Raw genomic sequence first — 25,167 nt, 5'->3', positions numbered from 1 at the left:
ACTATGCTAAACAAGTATGACCAGAAAGATCTGCAGAGGACAAGAAGGTTCTTTTTTCCCTCCATTTTTAATTTCTTCATTTAAAAAATCAATATTGCCAATATATACCCCAAAGAATTGAAAGCAAGCGCTCACAGAGATATTCACACACCCATGTTCATAGCAGCATTACTTGCAACAGCCAAAGGTGGAAGCAACTTAAGTGTCCATCTAGGAATGAATGATAAACAAAATGTCGGCAAAATATGGCATATATACATATACATATATATACATATATGTATATATATATATATATATACACACACACACACACACAGTGGAATAATTCATCCTTAAAAAGAAAGAAAACTGACACATGCTTAACATGGATGAACCTATGAACCTTGAGGACACTATGCTAAGTGAAATAGCCAATCACAAAAGGGAAAATACTAAATTCTACCAATAAAAGGTACCTAGAGTAGGCAAAATCATAGAGACAGGAAGTAAAATGGTGGTTGCCAAAAGCTGGGGGGAGAGGTGAATGGGGAGCTATTGTTTAATAGGTATAGTTCCAGCTTTGCAAGATGATAAAAGTTCTGGAGATGAATGATGAAGATGGTTGCACAACAATGTGAAACTGTACACTTAAATGTCACTAAACAACACTTAAAAATGGTTAAAGTGGAAAGTTTTATGTTATGTATATTTTACCACAATTTAAAAAAAATCAACACTGCAGTTAATGCAATAATGCTACACAACTAGCACCTTAACCTTGGGTGACCATATATCGTGGTTTGCTGGGACAGTCCCTGTTTGTGCTTCTTTCCTCAAGGCAATCATTAATAGTGCCTCCTCACTCTCAAAAGTGTCCCAGATTGAACAATAAGTCATATGGTCATTGTAGATCTATTTCATAATTGCATAAATCTTTGCATTGCCATCTTAATTTGCAAATGTCTTAACATCTGGAATGTGTTTGCATTTTCTTGAATTACCCTAACTATAAGCTTGATGTCCTGTAGAACATTATGGGCTCTGATCTTATTTTTTTTAACTTAAAACAATGCCCATTTATTAGCTCAAAATTCTATAGGTCAGCAGTTTGGCACAACATGGCTCAATTTTCTGCTCAGGATGCGACAAGACTGAAACCAAGATATTGGCCAGGCTAAGCGCTTATCTAGAAGCTTTGGGGGGAAATCTGCATCCAAGCCCATTCTTGGAATCGAATTCTATTTCTCGTGGTTGTAGGACTGAAGTCCTGATAGGACTGAGGTCCCCTTTCCTTGCCCCCACCCTTGACATTTTTTAAAGATTACTGATTACTTTCTAAGCATTGACTGAAGTACCAAAGACAGTCCTCTTTTCTTACAAGCTCATTCTTTCTTTAAACACTTAAAAACCTCTAGCTTTTGACAAGCTCACTTACTTCAATTGCTGTGAGTTAAAGGGAGCAGATAAAAGATATGGTCCTGGACAGCTGCCATTTTTGCCTCTCTTGGCTGCCTTTTTCTTGTTTTGTTATCGTTAAAATTATCAGTAGACATTCCTTGAAGTCAAAAATATGTTTATGTTTCAATTAATTCCACCTTCCACCTCACCATGAGAGAAGACACTATTGTCTCTTTGGGAAACCCACTGTTCTCCATACCTATGACAAGAGTGCCATATTACCATAAACCTTTATCGCTGTCTTCCCCTGACCATCAGCCTCTCAAGGGCAGAGCCATGTATCTTTAGCATCTAGCACCAATCTCAGTACAAGAGGATCTTAATATCCACCTCTTGAGCCAGTGAATAAACAAATCATTCAATGATGTTCAAATACTAGTCTTGCTTGGTTCTTCTCCACATTTTGCTTTAAAAAATATACAAAAAAACGCATGCTTTCACTACTCACATCCCTGCTTCAATGTGGCCCATCAATGATCTTACTAGAAAGTGATTTCCAATTTGGACGTTCTTCTAATTTATAATACACTTGGCAAATCAAAGGATCATTTTGATTTTCGATCCATAAAAGGAGTTGTGTCCTATGACTTAATCTTCAACTAAGCTCCATATAGCTGAAGACAAGAACTCATCCCCCTTATAAGCCAGAGGGAGGAAAATCCTGGTTTTTCTCTTGAATGTTTACTCAAATATGAATGAAAGACAAAGATTGGGGGCAGGGAGAAGCTGGAATTAGAGAGGTCATTAATGTGTTACTATAACATAGAAAGATGAATACTACTCCCTTTCCCTTAGAATTAATCAAATAATAATATAACGTTAGATGCAAACAGTTCCCTCCTGAGAAGACACAGTAAATGGGGTTTAGGTGGGGGCTCAGTATAGAAGACAGTGATTTTGTCTAAAGCTGCATTTACAGAGCAAGAGTACTCTTTTTATTTTGATGTGTCTATTTTTGGTGCCTTGGAGTGGAGTGGCTGAACTCTTGCTGTCACCACTGGACTCAAAAGAATATACTATATTAGAGTGTGGCTTACCCCAGGCGACATTTGTAATTCTGCACTTAAATGCTTTCATCACCTACCAGAGAAGATATCTGAATGGAGTCTTATTTTGAGACGAGAAAATCAATTTAAAATATATATGTAATAGACTGACATATTCACTAAGTAACTCCATTTGTCTCAGCTACTCTTCTCTCGTTTTCTAGTTCCAAATATCAAAGGCAAATATAAAATGATTTCATTCAATAATCAAGACAAATTCCTAGACATGCTAATGTAATTTCTGAGTACAAATAAATGATAATTTATTACTTAGCAACAGTGGAAATCCAATCATACCTACTTTAGTTCGCATAAAAAGGAATGTGACAAGCACCAGGGTATGACATAAGTTATTAGAATGAATTCAAGCATATTCTTATTTTAAACTCCAATTAACAGGTTATTTCTATCTTTGTAATCCTTAAAAAAGCACCATTAAAGTTACAGAGCAAAGAAAGATTCAGTAGAAACACAGATACACAGATAATTCATCTCACGAAAGAACCAGCTGGCAGGAGCTATTATTTCTTTGATCGGACACTACATTCTTTTTATTGCTTTTCATAACCGGGGGGCTATCCAGGACTTCAGTGGGTAGGACCCTTTTCAAAATCATTTTCCTGATATATTACTTTGACTGCTAAACTGAAACAAAAGAATATTATTTCGCATTCAAATAGAACCACAAGCAGAGGCACGCGCTTGGTAATTTTTAGTTATTTATTTGCTTGATGCTTTTTCCAGCAATTTCAACTGTAATGACTATCATATCCATCTGTTTGAAATGGAAATTGGCTAGCAACTAGATCTTTTTCTGATTCTTGCAATATATCATCTACCTGCTTTGAATGAAATATTTTAGCTAAGTCTCTGATGAAATCTGTTTTCCATAAGTGTGAGACATGATGGAATGTCACTCAGCGTTCATTCCAGTCTCCTTCAAGTGTGCATCCTCCATCTCTGAGGCTGGAAAGCTATAAACTACATTTCCCAGAGTCCCTTGCAGCTAGGGCTCTGGGCACAGATGAGGTTCTACTGGGGAGATGAGGGGGATTAGAAGGGAGGTGGAGGGTAGCTAAGGAAGAGGTTTGCTAGCTTGTTTTTGTTGTTGTTAGCCATGCTCAGTCACTAGCTTCCTGGATGGAGTGGCACTTTGCCGCAGCTTCTCTGATCTCTGGAACACAGCTCAAACACTGTGTTCTGGATGTCAGCAGGTCCCACGGTGGCTCCGATTCCCAGCCTCCAGACTGTGGCAATGATGGTAGCAACCCTGAGGGCCGGTTCAGCCATGCTGTCTGGGAGTCATCCCTCAACCTCAGCCTGGATCCTCTCTCCTTTAAGTTGCAACTTTCCCTTGCAACCTCCTCGTGAGCACCTAATTCCCCTATTAAACCCCTTCTACTTAAAGTGGCTTGGATAGTTTCTGTTATCTGCAACCTGATGTAAAAAAATGAGAAAGGAGAGCTGAGACCAACCAATGCACAGGACCGCAGGTAACGCCTGGGGATGACCACGAAAAGGGAAAAGGTTGTGCCCATTGGACATGAACAATTATGCATTAAGGAACAGGAAGAAGGTCACAGGCAGTACCATCCAGAATGACCCAAATCAGGGCCAACACTCTTTAAGGCCCGAGGTTGAGGCCAAAGCATAATTACAAAGGCTGAGAAATAGTCATGGGGACCTCTGGAGAGAGAGAGAAAAAACATTAAAGGAAAAAAAGACAAACAGGAGAGAGAAGAAGGAAAAAGAAGAGAAGAGAGAAGGGAACAGGGAAACCAAAGAGAATAAAACCATATATATGGTGAAGAGGATCATATGCCAAATGCTCACGTGACCTTGCCTGGACGGCGCCGGGGAGCAGTCCACCCCACGGAGGGTGAACACTGCTTCCTGCCGCGGCCCCGCAGGCTTATGTCACAGCTTCGCAGAGTCTGCTCAGGGAGCCTTCCCAGAGGAGAAATACAAGTGAGTCAGTCCCTACAGCTCTTGAATAGATACATAGATTCAAACTGGATAACAGATTTTTTGTTTAAAATACAAAATACGTATTTTAAACAAAAATTTGTATATTAAAAAAAGAAAATTAAGCTAAATGCTTTAACGTCAGACAATTAATAACGCAAAGAGCTGACAAACTAGTCAATTACGTTGAATATTAATTTAGGTTTTGATTAGCTAAAAAAAGTGATTGTAAATATCCTTTTTATAATTCAATCGAGTAGTCTGAAAAACGCCTAGGGTAAAATGTTGACACAAAACAAGTAAGAGTTCTACCGAGACTGTAACCCTTAACACAAAACAAAACGTGTCTACAGCCCAGGCCTAGGGTTCCAGCCTCATTCACTCAACATCTCCCCTTTCGTCGGATACCTGTCCTCGCCACGGTCCTCCCCCACAGTGCGCATGCGTCCACAGACCCCGCAGTGATGTTCACTGGGCGTTAATGCTCTTTCTTCCCCAAGGACCTTCCTTCACAACCCCAATATCACTTCCTCAAGCAAGCATTCCTGACCTGCTGCCCTCCACGGATCCAGTTCCCTATTTCTTCCCTTTATGTGTTTCCTGCATAGCGCTTAGCGCAGTCACATTACAGGTTTACCTATGTATTCTCCGCAGACCTGCCGTCCAGGAGGGGCCAGGTCTGTTTTTCTTGCTATTGCATCCTGAAGGCTTGGCGCAGTGCCTTAGGTGCCCTAGAAATGCCGACCAAGTGAAAATCTGAATGAATGTTAGTGCTGCTTCATCCCCAGTCCAAATCCTCCGTTTCTAAATAATGGCGGATGTTCTCTACGTTTCTAACTGACCATGGGAAAATGAGGAATTGTCATCATTTTATGAGGGCCATAGTTCTAATGGCATTAACAGAAACTAGTTAATTTAGTGTTTAAATTCGATTTTAGAATTTCAATTGGTCATCTCCTCCCTCCCTCACTATCTCATCATTATGTCCAAAAACCACCACAGGTAACTTCTTCAACCTAGGTAAGCAGAAGGCCTATCTAAGGTAGAGGAGATGCAAGTTTGATAGTGTGAGCCCCCCAAAGGACGCTCATTACTGAGTCTAGCATATGGTACAGTGTATACTCTAAGAGTACACTAAGTGTACCAGGACAGGGGATTGACCCATTTACCCAAATATTCAATTCTACCCCCAATTATGCAACAACCCCTCTGCAACCCCCAGGAGATGATATTTAAGTCAACAACCTTCTCCTTCTTGTAAAATTGCTCACTGTGTGCCGATACCGCACTGCCATTTTACACCAATTATCCCATTCGCTCCTCACCACCACTATAAGAAGTATCATTATCCCCATTTCACAGACGAGGAAATGGCTCAAAGCTGGGATTCCCTCCAGTGATGGAGTTCAAACTCTAAATTCCGTCTCTTGGGTGGTTAGAAGTTTCTCTGGATGTGAAGTAAGTACCCAAGGTGTAGGATGTCAGCTCCTTTTGGATACCTCTTAGCTAGAGGTCTATGCTATGTACTCTCTTAGGATATCAAGAGAGAGAATAACAAAGCTGAAGGACATCCACTGGCCATTTAGCACCACTATACTTTCAGTCTTCCCAGGGACCAAACTACGTCAGGATCAGGCTCAATATTTAGTTCCTTCAGTCTGTCCTTAAATAAATCCCTAGTTATCTTAATACTTTCATGCCATTCTTCTCAGAACACTTCCTAAGTTCTCTACCAGTAAAAACATTCAGATTGCACAGACAAGTGCTGACAGCCTAATCTCAACAATGCATTATACCAAGGGCTAAATTACAATGAGAACGTGACTCAATTGCTACTTAAAATGCGAATCAGAACATCAACATGCAGTAAACACAAGGATTTCGTTGCATTTTTTTCTCAACATTAAGATCCTGTATATTGCCAAGCTTGTCTGGTCCTTTGTGCCTTCTTCAAAGCAATGATGGGGTCCTCATTACAATGGGTTTCAAATTTTGGACACCAGTTTTCTAAAGGTGCATGTGAATTATTTACAAGTGAAGTGCATGTAAGTATTCGCATATCCACCTATCAGCAATATGTGACCATCAATACCTTCTTTACAGTTCTCTTAATCTGGCTTTAGAAGACACACATAAACAGAGATTTAAGATTTATTGGGAGAGCCCTCCTGCCTCTCCATTTTAAGGCAGTTAACCATGCAGACATAGCATTTTCAATTTCACACCCCTCCGGTAAGTAAAATTTGATGAAAACCTTTGAACTACCTTGGTGCTTCAGCCATATTAAGACACACACAAAAGGAAAAATTATTTCCAAAGATCATCATTACAGTAATTGAAGCTTTCTAGAAATAGGATTTGAATTAAGAGAAGAGTCTATAGAGAGCTCCCTGCTCAAATCAGACCAAATGCATTAACAAAGTTCTCTGGAGTGGTTTCCCCAGGGAGGAGACACTTTCCAGCTCCTTGGGGTCTCCTGTGAAAGAAGTTCTGTGCAATCAGTGGCCATCAGGGAGTTGCTTCATTCTTCTCAAATGATCCTCCCCTCTGAGCTCCCCCAAAGCATCCTTTACCAACACTGGGGAGTCTTTTACACCGCATTTTCAGCCAGAAAACCTACCATTCTCTCTTCACTAAACTTCAAAACAAATTAACCGTTCCTTAGCCGGTAACGTCAAAGACTCCATAGGCTAATGAGTCTCGTGCATAAAAGCACTTTAGCAGCTGAAATGAGGGGTTAAATGCCAATCGTTACCTATAATATTGTTAACAACCTTAACCTCAAAGCGATATAGATATATTCCAGCTCTTTGCCAGCATGAAATGTTCAATATACATTTAAATTCATGCACCAACCGATATAAAGCTTTGCACCTAGATGCTTACAACCTTATCCTCCCTTTGCATAAGCATTGCATGCTTACATTTTCACAAAGAACCCAGGTACTACCAAAAGGCATACATATAGCAAATATTATACAAATCCTGCCATCTCACTTTGATATTCCTTCTTAAACTGCATTTTTGTCATCAGCTTTGAATATTTCAATACGCTCTTTCAGATCAACGAAAAATTATTCTGACAAACTTTCTGGCTTCAAGTTATCTTAGTTCATCGCCTCCTGCTAGTTAAAAATCAATTCCTAAGTGATAGCTTCTAAAGGGAAAGATACACGTGCGCTCCATGAAAACACAAATCCATTTTCACCTTTAAAACAAAACATGTCCCCTGCAGCTCTGAGTTCTGATTTATCCGGTGTAATATCTGAAGCACATCCTGCAATCTCTTACTGCATACCGTGATACGTTTTGATCACGTCTAAGTTTTCAAGGTAAACAGGTCACCCTCAGCAACTGGAATGACAGAAGAAGAGCAGGAACTCACCTAGGCGGTCAGACCCCGGACCCGGGCGCACCAGCGCGCGCGCGGCGACCTGTCGCACCCCCTCCTCCCTGTCCCTGGAGGGAGGGCAGGCGCAGAGCCGGCCGAACTAGGGTGGAAAAGAGCCTTCTCGCCGCTCTCCTCTGCAGACCATTGTCAGCGCCACGGTCGCCAGCGCTTTCTGCACGGTATGGGGGCGGTAAGCTAGACCGAACCGCACAGTTGCAATGCTTTCCCGAAGCCGGGGTGAAAAAGCTGCTTTTGCATCAGAGCCGGGGGCTGTACCAGGTGTAACTTCCACCCGCTGACCTAATTTAGAGTGTGAGGACGAATGCAATAGGAAGAAACAAACGGAGGGCGCGCGGGCTCGCGGAGGAGCGGGGCGCCAGCAGCGCGCGTGCCCGAGTGGGAGCGCGCGTGCGCGCCGGGCGCGCGTCGGGGCTTCCACAGAGAAGTTGCCGCGATGCCACCGGGGCCGCGACTCGGCGGGCAGGGCTTAGGGGTGGCTCCGCAAGCTCCTCCTCCCGCCTCAGCCGGGGTCCTGGCTTGGCCCGCCTTCTCCGGGCGCGCCCCGCGCGGGAAGCGCTGCTCACTGGGCTCGGGCGCGTTCGGGCGGCCGCCGCGACCCTGGCAGCGCGGTCCCCGCCCCCATCGCCATCCCCGCCTCCCCGACCAGCCTTCACCTTTCCGGAGGCGGCGCTCGCGCACGGGCTGGCCAGGGACCGAGGCCCGCGGCGCCTCCGGGAGGGGAGGGCGGGCAGCCTGGGAGGCGCGCAGAGCCGACCTGGGGGAGGGTGGCCTCCCTGGCCAGTCCCCTGGGAACGCCCCGGCCAAACGTGCCCAGGAAGTGAGGCTCTGCCGCCCCGCTCAGTCTGGGGACGAGGGGTGACCTCCTTGCCTCCTCCCCGCGCCCTTCTCGTCTGTCCCTCCCGCCTTGGGAGAGGACGCCGAGGCGAGCACACCTGGCCCGCACGGAGTGCAGCCACGCAGTACCTGGAGTGACAACAACGTGCGGCTTAGCGCGTCTTTGCTCATTTGATCCTTGCAACCACCTACTTCAACGGAAGTGTCCCCGTTGTAGATGGATAACTGAGGATCAAAGGGCCACTGCTTAGACTCCAGATCTGTTCATTAAACGGCGTGCTTAATCCGTTAAGAGTTTTGCAAAACTAGCCCCATACAAGCAGCCTCTACTCGAAGGAGGGATGGAACTTGGGTTAGAAGGTTCTACATAAAATTGGACACAGATCACCCCCACCCCCCACTTCTGTAACAATAGGGTTAACTACTTTCTGCCAAGTCTTTAGCATAATAATCTTCAACCTCTGTTAGTAAACAACTCAGTAATCATCGGGAGGTCTACGTACTTTAAAAGATGCACGTGCCCAATATTGAAAAATTAGCATGTTTAGTAACTACCCTGCTGCCCTTTGTGTGCCAGGTTGATGCTCCTGACTCCATGGTGGGGGGAACTTCCTGTTGAGTATTTCCAGGCATGTTTTTTAGTGGAGACCCAACTATCCATCTCACATAGACCCCCGTGTCTTGAAGGGGCTGCTAAAAGGATGGGTGGAGATCAGCATATACAGTTTGCAATGCTGGAATAGTTTTCTAGTGCCACAGTATATTGGGGTAGCGGAGGGACCCCTTGCCTGGGCATCTTTAACACCATGCCCGGCATAATCAAATTATTTCCTCATTCTATAAAAGTTTCGTTTTTTCATTTAAAAGAAAAAAAAATCACGAGCCCAATTTAACTGTTCTTGAGCTGAATGCCAAATGCTCATTTTTGTTTCCATTCAACGGAGCTACAACTACAATCTGTCCTTGGACGCAGCGTATGTACTGGATGCTGTGATGTTCTCTGCCTTCTTCTAACAGTGCAATGGGAGACAAAGCACGCCTCAGTAAGTGCAGGACAGTGACTGGCACATGGTAGGTGGCTAATGAATGCTTGTCCAGTGAACAGGATCTCAGTAGAATGTGATAAATACGAAAGTGGCCTGGTTTAAATTCTGCAGGGAAACATGAGGGAAATCAGTGCAGGTGAGATGATCAGGGAAGGCATCTTGGAGGTGGTGACAGGCGTAAGGTCTTGATATAGAGAATTGGCTAGGGAGTGTGTTTGCTATACGTAGTTTCAAGATCTGGCAGAGGCAGAGGTTCTTAACCTTTTGTAGGTAGTAAGCCTCTCTGAGAATCTGATAGAAGCTTTGGAACTCCCGAATGTAATAAATACATGTAAAAATATTTGCCTTCATTTTCTGGGATTTCACAGACTGGCTGAAGCAGATCTGTGGGATCCCTAGAGGTCTGTGGACTTGAGTTACCATCTCCTTGTTCGGAGGCAGGGAGCAAAATACAGAGATTATTCTGAGGCCATGCTAAGAGGCATCTCCATGGCCACCAGCGGAATTTGGGTAATGGCTGAGGAAATGGGAAGAAAAATATGCTGTAAAGAAAACCTGTGTGCCAGAGAAGCCTAGCCCTCCCTCTTTGAACATGGCCCTTTAACACTGATGTTCTCCTTGTCCATGAGAATTTCACTTTCATCTCTCAGCAAGCAAGGGGGAGGCATAGATGAAACATGCCTGTCAAACGCCGGCAGGTGCTGATGCTGTGCGGATATGCATGGTTATCATATTATTATCTCCTTACTTGTGCTGTTTGACATTTTTCATGAAAAAAAATTTTAATGAATTTTTGCTCTCGGGTAGATATAACCAATCCTATGAGATTTCTGAACCTGGCTTGTTAGAATGGAAATTTTGTATAGATAAAAAAAGATAGGAAACAATACAAGTATGCCAGTGATGCCCCATGTAAGATTGTTATTAATAACTAGAGTCTATGTAGAAATAGATTTTCTCTTATGGTGGTTTATGAGGTGTGCTGGTGATGGTCTCAACAGAAATTAGACCACTGTGGAACGTCGAACAAGTGTTCTCCTGTTTCTTTCTAAACTTGCGTTTAACCTCATTTCATATTGCTTAGTTAACTAAGTTCTAGTATTCTTATTCTATTTATTTACATACATAATACATATACATATATGCATATATACATATATGCATACACAATACATATATGCATATATAATATTGTAAGTATTATATAGTATATTGTAATATAATAATACTATATAATACTATATTATATAATATTATGGAATCCTATATTATAAATTATTAGAATTTTACAATATATTCTGTATGATTCTCTCTATATAGGATTTGGTATATATTCTATATATGTTATATTGTGTTATTATTATATTGCTTAGTTAACTCAGTTTCTTTATTAGTTACCTTTCTGGGTGTGGCATGCACCTCTTGAGGAGCAGATGGCACGCCATGGTTCTCTGAGTACCAGCTCTGCCCCCTTCTGAGAAAGGCAGCGACAGTGGTTCCTTATGCACTGGGGACCATACTTTCCATCATGTGACTAATTCAACCAAGCCTTCATGCCCACCTGAAGGAGTTGTCTGGTTTGTCCTGTGGCCCACAAGGCAGTGGCTGGAAGAATGCTGCGGGATGGGTATGTGCTGTGTTTCTTAGAGATGATAAGACCCAATCAGATCGTTTCCCAAGTGTCTTGGAGGCAAAGCCTGGATCTAGACCCAGGCGGGCAGTGCTCCAGGGCCTGTGTTCTTGACCACTCCGTTCACTGCGTCAGGAGAAGCAAAGACAAAGTTGAACCGAGCCACCTGCATGACCGAGTCACACTGGAGAGCGATGGATACCTTGACGACTGAGGAGCTCGCCCTGCTACGGTAGCTGGGGCTGCTGTGTTTCCTTGTTGACCTTCCGAGTTGCTTATGACTGTGGACGCTATTGCTTGTTCTTCCTTACTTCCTTGTGTAGCTTCATAGGGAAGTAATGTCAATGTACATACCTGTTTCTCTTCTTTATAACCTGAATGAGCACAACCATATGATAGCATACTGATTGCCTGTGACACCGCCATGACAGGAAGGAGAGCTGTAACTGTCCTGTCCACGGCTCTGTCCTGTCTGTGGTCTTCTTTCCTCCTAATAAAAACACAACAGATACCTTCTTAGAGATATTATCCGAAAGCAAATTTCTACAAATCAAATCATATTTTCGGACTTTTTTTTTCTAGTAAAATAAATATTTTTCCACAAAAACCATTTTTCCTTTGAACTATTATGAAAATTATATCCAGAATTTAGCAGCTATTATATATAACCATTTATTAATGGGAATATGGAAGAAAAATATAATCAATAAATGCTAAAATCAAATTATTTCGTGTTCCTTCTGCTTGAGTCTATTACCAGCTCTCCATCGCTTATTAAATATCACAAATCCCGTGAAATAGGATACAATATTCCTCACAGCTGGCCCCAACCTACCTCTCTGGGGCCAAGGAAAATCCTGAGATTTCTGCAGCTCATACTGCCCTCCGGCTTCTTAATTTGTGACCTTTGTGTGAGCAACTCATGGAAGTTACTTTCCTGGAGCTTTTGACCATTCACTTATTTATTTTGTCCTCATTGTCTGTCCCAGTTCTTGGCATTTAGTTAAAGCCCAGTGCATATATTTGGATTAATTTGCATTTATTGCCATAAGCTTCAAAATGTACTGCATGATGCTTCCATCACTATTTCATTCATTTCAACTCTGACCATCTACTACCAACCAAGCCCTGGTCAGTGCTGGCTATTAACCACTTTGGGTGCTTATCTATTCTTACTATAAAGGAGACCAAAAAAATTGCTGTTTTTACGCACCTTTCTCCTCTTTTCAGTCATTACATATTTTCGAGTGATTTTAGCTAGTAGTTTAGCATAACAATACCTTGGGTGCGTAAGGACATGAGACCTCTCAACAGGTGGAGTGGTAAACGGGGGTGAGATTAGCTACAGCTTAGGGGAAGAAATTGTGAGGTGCTCCAGTCTCCCCAAAGTGATCACTGTAGGAGACTGGAGACAAAACAGTTTGACAACAGGGATAGACAAGCCTCAAGCTGTGTGACCTCATTGCTTTCAAAGGATGCCCCACAACCAACCAGTCAGACTGGGCTGCCCATCAAAGAGCTCACAGCTGTTGATAATATAAATCAGCACATCTTAGAAATAGGAGTGCTAACCAAGAGCTGTCCTTGGCATTTGGGAGCCTGCATGGGCTGGGGTCCAGTGTGCCATCCACCTAGGTCCTAAACTCTAACACTTCTCCAGCCATTTTGGTGCCAGAGAGTCTGGGCTGCTGCCTTTATACAATGCACTGGTGTTGTCCGACCTGTGAAGCCTGGAAGGCCTCCTTGGGGTAAACTGACTTTCCCAGCACGGAGTAGGATGGTTTCTTATCTGATAGGGTTTTATGGGCCTGGAAGAGAAACAGCCCTCTCCTCTCTGTCTTCCTAAACTACATACAAATAACCCTGCCAAACTTCTACACTTCTCAAGCACCAGTCTTTGGTCCTCTGCTTCTCTTTCTCTATAATATTTCCCTGGACAGCCTCATCCACCTTTATAACTGCCAGCAGAATCTCTGTGCAGATGTCTCAAAAGTCTGTGTCTCTGAGGAGATCTTCTGATAAACCTCCTGATCCACACTGCTAAGGACTTGCTTGACGTCTCCTTCAGGATGACCTTGATACATCTGAATCTGAAGTCCTATGCCCTCCATGGCCCTATCTAGCCACTTTTTTTCTTCTTCTGTGAATCCCTATCCTCCCAGTCACCTGGCACATCCTTAAACCCTTTGCTTCTCCTTGCCCTTCATATCCCATTAGCAACCACTGTCTGCCAATTTTATCTTTGTAATACTGTTATTTATCTGCTTCTCTCCCTTCTTATTATCTGTACCCTACTTGTTTATGCCCTCACCTATAATTGTCTCACCTAGATGGTTATAATAATTGTTTAATCTGGTCTCTTGAGTGTCACAGCTATCCCTTCCTTAAAACTTTTTAGCTTTTATCTGGAATTAATCTCTCTGTCCTGGGAATTAAGCAGTCTTTATCTATATACCTCTCATGACACTTATCACTAACTTTTATAACAAGTATTTTTTCATTTAGTGTTTTTTCAACAAGTATTCGTTGCACATTTATTATGTCCTAAACACTGTGCCTGGAAAACAGTGGTGAGCAAGACACATCAATGGAACTTATGGTCTGGTGGAATGACAGCCATTTATCGAATAATCACAAGTGTCACAAATACAATGTGCGATTCCAAACTGAAACAAGTATCTGGAAGGAAAGTTACAGAATGTCAGGAGAGCTCACGCATCCTGTCTGTCCTAGAGGAAAGACAGGTGTAGGATTCATCTCTGTGTCCTCAAAGTCTAGCCCAGAGCCATGAGTATGGAGGTGTTCGGTGTTTGTTGAAGGAACATATGAATTGACATCTAACACATAAGTGCGTGACACTTTCTGTATTGCACAGTGTTGGGTGAAATACACAGCAGGTATTGCCTCAAATACTGATCTCAACACATTGCTGCTTAAGCTGCTTGCTTTTGTTTCCATTTCCACAAATCCATGGGTCATCTGTTTCCAAATGCATCTTGTTTTCATTGCCAGTGCGACAACATGTAACTTCTTATTATCCTAGTAGCGTTATCAAGAACATTATTTATAGCAAACGTTGTTATACACACCAATAACTTGCTGTTCTCACCAGCACAGGCCCATTATCCCTCTGCCTTATAGTTCATAACGTTTGCTGAAGATGTAAAACAACATTGGTTTTTTTTGGCCCCGGGGGAAGCTGTGTCAGCCTCCAGCTATCCTTCATGTCCATTTCCTACTTCCTCCCCATCTCTGTGGCTATTTGGGTCTTGCTTCTGCATTCTTTTTCTCCTAACTTCGGCCATGTTGCTCTTTCATAGACTTCTATTTGTGAGCCTGTAATTTTTGGAGTCAGCTTTTTGCTGGAACAGTGAGCGACACTTGTCTCCTGGTTTATTTTATCTCTATTTTGTTTACAGTGCTATTACATAATTCTTTCTCAAGAATCACTCTCAGAAAAAGAATCTTAGATCTAATTCTTTTATATGTGGTGTTTGTTTTTAGCTTGAAATGGACAAGGGATGGGAAAGATGACCTTATTTGTCACAGTAGGGAAAGAAAGACTAAAAAATAAATTTGAACAACAGAAAATGTGTTGTATAAAAAATGGCATATCCAGCATGCAGAAAAATGCAGAGCTACGATCCTGAAGACAGTTTAGTGACCTGGAAATGCAACATAATGTTAAGTGAAAAAGCGTTTTGATCACTATTTTGTAAATATTACAGATTTACATATATGTATGGGAAAAATACTGGAGAAGTATACCAAAATGTTCATCGCACTTTACTCTAGGTGATGGAATTTTCGTCTTTATATTCTTCTATATATCTTTAAAGGAGGAAGAGACTATGTGTAGTTTTGGAGCAAAGCTCATCCCCAGTTGTAGGCACAGCTCTTTCCTAATGATTTTATTGATCTTCCATCCCTGCTGTTACCAAACGAGTATGTGAAAAGCAGTACGGACACGGGAAAGCCCTCTTGTTCTTGTCCTTTAATATTATTTCAAATTCTCAAGGGCAGCAGTATGAGTAAGCCCAATTGTATTGACATCCTGTTTGTTAGGTAATGTCAAATGTCAGCTCTCTGGCTAAGTATCTTGATTGCATCTCCCTACTGATAGTGGTAATCCTGAGTTTATATGAAAGTCAGCTGTGGGAAAGACAGAGACGTTTGTTCACTCTGTGCGTGTCTGAGTGTAAGTGCCCATGTGTGTGTTCGTCTGTATGTGTGTAGTTCCCAGAGATTTGATATTCTGGGGAAAACGGAGAGTGAATTTTGCTGTGGTTGTTTTTATTTGTCTCTGATGATATTTTTGGAACTTCTTTGTACAACTTTTGAAAAACTTTAGAATAAATTAGTATTTAAGATTAGGAACTAAAATATGTTACTAGAAGTTAACTTACTGTAAAACAGTTTCAGAAAGCTGTGCAATAAAACAATTTCGTTAGAAAACTATTTGCAATGGTCAAAGTACAGTTATTATCTTCTGAGAACAAGCAAGACAATCCTCTACTACACTCCTACTGGTAACCAGAGTTCTTTGACCCTGATCTCAACCAAGATGTCTGGATCTTAGATTACTTACCTAAAAAGTGAGGGAGTTGAGCTAGAGGATCACTGAGGTGCCCCCTCAGTTCTTAAAACAAAAAGCATTTTTTCTTGGGGGCTGGCACAGTGGCACAGTGGTTAAGTTCATGCACTCCACTTCTGTAGCCTGGGGTTCTCAGGTTCAGATCCCAGGCACAGACCTACACATGCTGTGGTGGCATCCCACATACAAAATAGAGGAAGATTGGCACAGATGTTAGCTCAGGGACAATCTTCCTCACCAAAAAAAAAAACAAAAACAACAACAACAACAAAAAAACCCAGCATTTTTGCTTAGATCTAGAAAATTATAAAATAAAGAAGGGATTTGATGCCTTCTTTATCTTATTCATTTATGATCTAAAGGAGTAGGAGAGTCCTATTTTCCTAGCTGGATTTCAAAGGATTGGATGTAGAGTTAATAGTTGGTAGTAGCTTCTATTTAATGAATGTGAAGAATTTAGGAAGAATTTGTGACATGGAAGAGTAAGAAGACTTATTCTGAGAGGCTCTGGAGGGCAGACGTGGACCAGCAAAAGCAAGTTCCTGCGGTGAGCATTTAGACTCAACAAGAGGAAGAGCTCTCTAAAGTTGGAACTGCCTCAAAGCAGGGCTCCTTCAAGAGATACAATCCTTTGTCTTTGAACAAGCAGATGAAGAGGCCAGCTCGCCTATTGCTGATGTTTGCAGAGGGAATACATACATCAGAGAGGAGGCCATGCCTCCAAAATACCTCCAAGTCTTTTCCTGGGCTGGGTTTCTTGATGTGGTATTGACAAAGAGTGTTGAGGAATGGCCCAACACAGTCTCTTCAGGTGTTGGGACAAAGAACGAGGCTGGTATTTTCACAACCCAGCCTCTGCAACTCTTCTTTCACTGTCCTTCTCCAGGTGGTTTCATCTTCTGTATTATGGGAGAGAAACTGGCTATGTTTGCAAATAGTAGTCAGGCCAAGAGATAAACTAACATGGAAAAGGGCGGCAAAGACTGTCTTCACCTTATTGGAGGAATTCGGTGGAGACCAGAGCAGGGAATATGCCTCGGAGACGGTGAGGAACGCACACACAGGTGAGCAGGGGGAACAGCATGCTTGGGTTGGCATACCCAAGCTCATACCCGCTGACCTGGGATTTGTACTTCTTTTTTCCCATTTAACATGGAAAGAAGGAAAAGACATAAAATAAGCAAATAAAGATAATTAGTAGGAAGGCGATTAAAAGCATAAAAAGTCCAACTGAGCAATCAAAACAACCACAAAAGGCCAGAAAAAGGTTTTTTTGTCTTTTTGTTTTGTTTTGTTTTTGTTTGGTCTAAAAGCAAAAATAATCAGCCATCACCCAACAAGAATAACAAAATGGGAGAAAATGCCTTCCTAAGGGGATGATTATAGGTGAGATGGCCTAGGGGTTGAAGCCACTGCCAAGAGGTAGACAGGGGGCAAAGTCCTTGGCTTGTGCATTTCCTGTTATAACAAGAGCAAACTCGTCCATCATTTTGAACAGTGGCTGTTCCATTCCCCAAGGCAAAAGCTTCTCTACACTTACTATTCCAGCCACATATAGGCAAGGGTAATGTAATATAATGTAAGTAGGTTTCCCTCATGAGCTCAATTCTATGTGCTCTGATTTCAAATTAGTATAACTTGAAGAGAACAATTTAAGAGAAATGTCAAGTACAATTTTCCTATATCCAAACTGAATACATGCTAAAAGAATTTTCTTTACACAAGGGTTCGCTTGACTCAAGAAACATCCATGCAAAAGAGAAAACCATCTCACACGGAAATAAAAATGATCATTTTTTTTCAAAAGTTCAATTTATACTTAAATCCATAAACTGCAATATACATATAAATTCAGTATATTTTAGCTCCAGCTTTAAAGAAAGTCTGAAATGGCTTGGAGTTCTAGAGTTCTACATCTCTGATTGGCGTGTTCCACTGTTAGTGAAATTTTATGTTAGAAGTTATTTGGAATTATTCCAACGTGAAGTTGATTCAGGATCCAGGTGCATGTTAGAGAAAGAAGGGGAAAAATAAGGATTTGAAGAGAGATTTTACTTCTTTACTATTGACTGAGAGAGAAAAAACCTAGGAGCGAGAAAAACTGTTTGCTTCTCAGCAGATTAATTTTTAATGTTGCTGGCCAATTATTCTAACACAGGAGCAAAGCAAAGAGTTTCCTCAGGGATGTCTTCTTATCTTTATGAGAAAATAACATAAATGAATCATATCGTGTTAATAAAGCACTACACGTGCGTATAAAGTTTAAGAGATGGAAGAGATTTTTGAGATAATAGAGTGCATATGAAAGAAATAAATATTTACTCTAAAAATATCTGAAAATTCAGACTTGTATAAAAAAAGAAAAAAAATCATAATTATACCACTTAAAGACACCATTGCTAACATTCTGGTGAATTTCCTTCCTGTCTGTATGTCTGTGTCAATCTATTCAATATTTTTTAAATCAAAATTTGGATGACATTATGTCCATTTTTACTTTAAATTGTATCTTTGTACAACCTATCATGTTGTTAAGTAATCTCCAAAAACACTGATTTTATCATCATCCTATTTCATTTATAAGATATTTATCATGCACCAGGTGGTAAAGTATAATGATGTATTCACTCATGCAGTCCTTAGGAGAGCCTGAGGCAGCATTATTATTATTATTATTATTGTTGTTGTTATTATCCCATTGTTACTGAACCAGGCTCGTTTTGCCCACCACACAGCATGCCAATCACTGAGATGACAAGTTTTGCAGCAGAGAAAGGATTTATTCGCAAGGCAGGCAAGCAATGAAATAGGAGAAAATTTTGGCTCCTGGAAAATGGGGATTAGGGCTATTTGTGTGATAAGGAGGCAGGGCGGTCTGAAGTGTGGGGATAGATGACTGGAGGTGAGGAGAAGCGAGGTAATTGATGATGTGCACAAGCGTGGTCAAGCTTCATGGCTCCTCATAGGACACATGTTCACAAAGTGGTGGCGTTGGCATGATCTGAGGGTGTTTTCAGCTCCTTGACATCAAAGGGTCACCTGTCGGTCATCGGCGCAGGCCCAGTTGATGGGTCGGTGGTCTCAACCAGCCTGAACTGCACAAGGAGTTCACTCTCATTCCTGAAAAACAACCTAAGCACCTGTTACCACGGTGACCCAGGTGTCAGAGGTGTTATGTATAAGGAACCTAGTGGGAGTCTGATAATATGCTGTTTATCTACATGACTTTTAAGAATAATCATTAATGGCTATTTGGCCACCAGTTTCACCCCATTTTTTTTTTTTTTACTAATGAGGAACCTGAGGGTAAGGGAGGTTGTTGCCCAAAGCCAATAGATGACGGGGCTGCGACTTGAAATGATGTGGGTCTGACTCTAACGCCAGTATTCCTAATGATTATGATACACCACCTCTACGTGAGAAATGTAAATGGTCCAAATAAAATGACAAAAACTTTTCTTTTTGCTTGTCAGGAGATCCAGTAACTTCCTTCAGGAGCCTTTACCGAATAAATCACCATGACATTTGTATGAGTTGCATCTTCCTTCAGAGAGCACATACTACTCCCTGTTCAAGGTCTTCCATTTTCTTCTTCACGGCTCTGCGTTTTAAAAGGGCAACACATTTGTCTCTGTGCTTGGGGAACACTGTAAGCCTATCTTAAAACGATGTAAGGAAATCCAGAGAACAGTATATCTGGTTCTTTTAATAGTAATATTATGTGAATCATAAAATAAAGCCGTATAAAGTGTTGCTCTGTATTTTGACACTTACCATATGTTACATTGTGTTATTTCTCTCTTTATATGTGAGTCCTGATCCCTGCCTAAATTGTAAACTCCTTCAGTATATTATCTTTCTTGCATTTTCAGAATCTAGTGCATCGTCTTGCAAAATAGTTACTCAACGTTTGCTTGAAGTATCAATAATTAAATACTAAATACTTAAATGTTAAATAATAGTCCTTTAAATGAATTAGCCTTTATAGATAAGGTTATCTCTGTGGCAGAGATAATGCTAAGTGATCAACAAACCAGGTGCACTTACCTCCTCAGCGCTCGGGGCGACTACATAGCCCAGTCTCCTTTGCTCAAGTTGGACCGTGTCCGTGTGACTTCGTTCAGCTGAATAGAATGTGGGCGAAAGTGATGTCTGTCCTTCCAGTCCTGGTCCTTACTCCCTACAACCTCCTCTGTGATGTGATCTCTCTCTCTCTCAAACACACACAATTCGTATGGAAGACAGAACAACTAGATTCATGGGTCCATGAATCTCCACCTACTGAATACTAAATTTGACGTGATGTGAGCAATTGGGATTTGGGGGTTGTTTGCCATAGCACCAAATGTCCTATTGTATTTATCTTGTATTGAGTTTCATTTATGCATTAGGCGCTATGCCAATATATCCTCTACTATCTCCATTTCTCTTCCCTTTGCTCCTACTGTTTCTTCAACCTGAAATTCCCTCCTTCCCTTTATTAAAACCTTACATATGACTCAGCTCAAGTGTCGCTTATCTGAAGCTTTCTTTCATATCACAGGTGGAATAACCTTGCTCCACTCTAAACTGTCACGGAAATTTATTCCCTTATTTCACTCTTGTAGCTGAGTATTTGCCACCATTTATCCCTAGTGCTTAACCTAGTGGTTGGCATTTATTAGCACTCAGTAATACTTGTCAACAAATGAATAAATGAATGAATTAATGGATGAGTGCATTTCATTTCTCCCACAGGTTTGATAAATTCTTTCTGTGTAAGATCCTCTCTCCTTTATCTTTATACTTCCCAGTGATGGGCACAGAACTTGGCACATGGGAGGCACTCAAAAAATATTTATGGAATGGCTCAACTGCTGTTGATGATGACAGAGGTCTGATTTTATTTTTTAGAGTACGTGTTCATCAGAGTTTTATAATTCTTCAAATATTTAGGGGCCGGCTCTGCGGCCGAGTGGTTAAGTTCGCGCGCTCGGATCCGGCGGCCCAGGGTTCGGATCCTGGGCGCGGACATGGCACCGCTTGTCAGGTCACGCACGTTGAGGCGGCGTCCCACATCCCACAACTGGAGGGACCTGCAACTAAGATATACAACTATGTACGGGGGCGGGGTTGGGGAGATAAAGCAGAAAAAAAAAAAAAAAAGATTGGCAACAGTTGTTAGCCCAGGTGCCAATCTTTAAAAGTGAAAAAAAAATTTCATTACTTTCACAGATGAGAAATTTATCATTAAATTCGACCTAAATTCCTTTCTGTTGCAATTGCAAGTCTTCCGTGATTCTTGGTTACCCTACATCATAGCGCTTTGGGGCAGGAAGAGGTTCAGTCCTCATAAGCTATTTCTGGCTAGTTGATGTATTTACAGAAGAGATGGGAATGATGCAACTGCTCTCAATCAATACTGCTGCATTATTTCAGGAAACACAGGGTTTTTGGAGTCCTCAATCATATATTCCTTTTCCCATGTGGCTTCTATAATTGGTCACAAATTCGTGCTTGTGTGGAGATGGGAAAATAGGGATATAATTATTTAGGGAGAAATTAGGGAGGTTGCAATCAGCGGTGCTGGCTTTATTGCTGAAGGTTCAGTAATTAGTATATAAATAGAAAAGCAAATGTAAAAAATCTGTTTTCCAATTGTAAAATCAAGAAATATGTATCACGTGAGTAAGTATGGTGGTAAAAACTACATGGAATTAATTATTAGAAATATGGCCATTATCCAAAGTATAAATGTAATCTGATTTCAGAAAACATAGCTAAGCATTGAAAATGCCTATCATGATTGTTACTGAGCTGAACAGCCCCAAATTATGCCTGAAATTTAAAAATATATATTTATTGAAAAATATTAACAACAGCAAAGTAACCTTTTACCTTTTAGTTGTACAACTCCCATTCAAATATATTTTGGTGAAAATTTAAACAATAAGGAAGAGGTACAGAAAAAAGGCCCTTTTCGCAACCTCCTTCCCACTCCAATTGCACTCTCCTCTTAAAAGTAAACTCTCTTGAGAGTGTGTATTATCGCTGCAGACTTCTTTGCAATTGTGAGCACTTATTTGCCTATACAAATATGATGGATATGATGGAGAGCGGTTTTTATGTATTATCCATACATATCAGTTTGCCTCATTCTTTTTAACTACTGCTTTGACATCCATCATGTAGACTTACTATATTGTATTTAATCATTTCTCTTTTGATAGAGATTTACATTATTTCTGAAGTTATCATTGTGAACTGCTATAATGAAATCACTGCATATGTCTGTTTATGCACATGTGTGAGCTATCCTGCAGGTTGGAAAGTGAAAAGTGGAATATCTGTATCAAAGGATATTTATTCTACTTTTAAAAATTTGATGGATATTCCTCAATGACCTTCCACCAGAACTCTGTCTAAGTATTGTCCCCACTACAGTGTATGAGAGTGCCCCTTGTCAGTTCTGGACATTAAAAATCTTTGTAATTTTTTTTTTTTTTTACCAATTTTCTAGATAAAAAGTCTCATTATTCGTTTAACTTGAATTTTCCTAATTACTAGGGAGGTTGAGCCCCTTTTGCCATTTATGGTTCTTTTGTGAGTTACCTATTTATTTCACTTTGTCTGATTTCATTGGGTTAGATATCCTTTTCTTACTGATTTGTAAGAGACTTTTTAAATTCTAGATAATTCTTTGCTATAAATGTTGCAAATATTATCTTCCAGTCCATTACAGGTCTTTTCAATTTTGTTTGTGCATCTTTTGTCCTATAACAGCTTTAACATTGTAGGTAGTCCAAACTAGCAGTCTTTCATACGGTGGCTTCTGGGGTTTGTACTTTGCTTATGAAGTGTTTCTCCTTCCTATGATTGTAAAAATACTCATCTGTATTTTCTTGTAATACCTTTGTAATTTGTTGCTGTTATGGTGAGAGATAAAGATCATGGTCAACACAATGGAATGTCTCATTCAATGGCCATTCCACCCTCCTTCCAGATTTCCATATAACTAGGTTTTTTGGATCTGAGTCTGGTTCTACCAATAGGAGGTACTTATAAAAGACTTGTATTTAAACTGAGTTATTTAGAGAGAAAGGATGGGTATTCATTTGGCAGGCTTGGATCGTGGCAGAGGTAGCAAGTTCTGGAATCAGCAACTATGGTGGCTGCTTCTAATTAGGCAGATGGATTCCTGTTTTGGCAGCTTCCAGAGATGGCAGAGGGGTGTGGTTCTGAAGCAACAGCTGTGGGAGCAGCTTCCTGATTCTGCAGCCTCCTCTTGTAGTGCGCGCATCAGTTCCCTTAGCTGTTGAATTCTGTGGTGTGGTTTTGGTAGTCATTTCTGGAAATTCAGCCTGAAATCTTTTTCTTCATTTATTCACTGAAACAATTTTGTGAACACCACACTCCCTCAATAAATTCCTTTTATCTCAAGCCAGTTGAGTGGATTTTATTGTCTGCAACTAAGAACTTTAACAAAACATTATGTTTTTCACCCAAATCTGTCCATAATCACATTTTAAGGGTCAGTTTCTGCACTTTTCTTTTCTGTCCTATAATCTAGTTGTCTACTTCTGTGCTCAATACTACACAGTTATAATTGCTGTAGTTTCATCTTATGTTTAAATATAAGTAAGGATGTCTCTTTTCATTAATCTACTTTTTCAAAATTTCCTTGGTTATTCATGCACATTTTCTTTTCCAAGTGAACTTCAGAATTAGTTGATTGAGTTTCAAAAAAAATACCATTATTATTATAATTTCATCTGAATTAAGTTTAAATATTAATTTGATAAAATGCTTTAAAGCAGCAGTTTTCAAGCTTTTTGATTCTGACCTTTATACTCTTAAAAATTAGAGGACTTAAGAAAGCTTTTATTTATATGGAATATATCTATCAATATTTGCCATGTTAGAAATTGAAACCAATAAAATTTACAAATATTTATTAATTCATTAAAAATAAACATGACTCATTATATTTTAATATATAACATTTATTATGAAAAATAGCTATATTTTCCATAATAAAAAAATAGTAGGAAGAGTGACATTATTTTACATTTTTGCAAACCTCTTTAATGTTTGGCTTACTAGGAGAGAATTGGATTCCTATATCTGCTTCTGCATTCAATCTGTTGTGATACGCTGCTTTGATTGAAGTATATGAAAAAAATTCAGCTTCACACAGATATATAGATGGAAAAGGAACAAGTGTCTTAATAACCCTTTCAGGTAAGTGTGGATGTTTTTCTTCGATACTGTGCCACCATCTGGCAAGTAGTCGTTTCATAGAGGTTAGTAAAAACGTGGAATCTGAAATCTTATCAGCGAAGTTTTTGTACTCTAATTCATTAAAATCCATTGATCTGTCTTGCACTTTAAATAGATCTTCTCCCCATGCGTTTTGTAACACGATATATTAGTCACTTGGCAAATATTGCTTTACTGAGTTAGGCTGACCTTCCAAATATTAGCACATTTCATTATACAAAATTTAAAATTCCACTCATTCATATCACCACTGATCTCATCAGAAAAGTTGCCCAATATTGGAAAGCTGACAAGCTCACTATGGTGAATACAAATTCTCAAAAGTTTTAATTTTCATTTAAAAGCTTAAATTTTGGCATTAACAGTAAAGACTGTCAGTCATTTTCTTTGATGCTACAGGCCCACTTCATCTTACTTTCAAAAAGTGTTTACCAAATACTCAGGCCTGAATAACAATAGTTTTTTGTCATTTGTTCTTCCAAGTAAAAATGGTGTTCCATGAACAAATAGACGGGTTACCAAAAAAAGTCTAATTTTGAGTTAATAGAGATTTTTGGAGTTCAGAAATGAGGATAAGGAATTGTGGACCTGACCTAGATTGACTTCATTACCGATAACACATTTCTTAGTTCACACTTTGGAGATCCTCTTGATGGATGAGACCGAATAAACAATTTATTTGACAGGTGTGTATTGAGCACCTGCCATGTGCCAGACACTGTTGTTCTTGGTCTGAAGTAGAACAAAACAAAGTTGTAAAGCTTACATTTCAATGAGGTGAGACAGATTACAAACATTTAAACAGATAAATATAATCCCAAATAGTATAGGATCTAGGAGGAAAAATGCAGCGTGATACAGACAGAGAAAATGACAAAGGTGTGATCACGGGGGTAGGGATGAGCTGGGAGAGGTGTGGATGGAGAATGAGGGGCAGCGCT

The 25,167-nt window shown here is 40.4% G+C and overlaps 1 protein-coding gene and 1 long non-coding RNA gene across 6 annotated transcripts in view; one reads left to right on the top strand and one right to left on the bottom strand.

Annotated features, from left to right (window-relative positions):
- Positions 1 to 8,331, bottom strand: part of TRMT9B (tRNA methyltransferase 9B (putative)) — a 55,034-nt gene extending 46,703 nt beyond the window's left edge. For 4 of the 5 annotated variants that reach the window (XM_070599089.1, XM_070599090.1, XM_070599092.1 and 1 more), the window contains exon 1: positions 7,837 to 7,975. The gene's annotated coding sequence lies outside the window, so the exon portion shown is untranslated. Of the gene's footprint in view, positions 1 to 7,659; positions 7,806 to 7,836; positions 7,976 to 8,142 lie in introns of those variants that run through there. The other variant, XM_070599088.1, reaches the window with a different exon arrangement.
- Positions 7,899 to 23,386, top strand: LOC139080150 (uncharacterized). The gene is made up of 3 exons (XR_011534414.1): positions 7,899 to 8,021; positions 16,854 to 17,031; positions 19,441 to 23,386. It is a non-coding gene; the product is annotated as an uncharacterized lncRNA (long non-coding RNA).
- The last annotated feature ends 1,781 nt before the right edge of the window (positions 23,387 to 25,167 follow it).

The sequence above is a fragment of the Equus przewalskii genome, chromosome 28 (genome assembly GCF_037783145.1).
Source record: "Equus przewalskii isolate Varuska chromosome 28, EquPr2, whole genome shotgun sequence".
NCBI classification, from domain to species: Eukaryota; Metazoa; Chordata; class Mammalia; order Perissodactyla; family Equidae; genus Equus; species Equus przewalskii.
The sequence above is the reverse complement of the archived record's forward strand: the minus strand, read 5'-3'. Positions and strand labels throughout refer to the sequence as shown.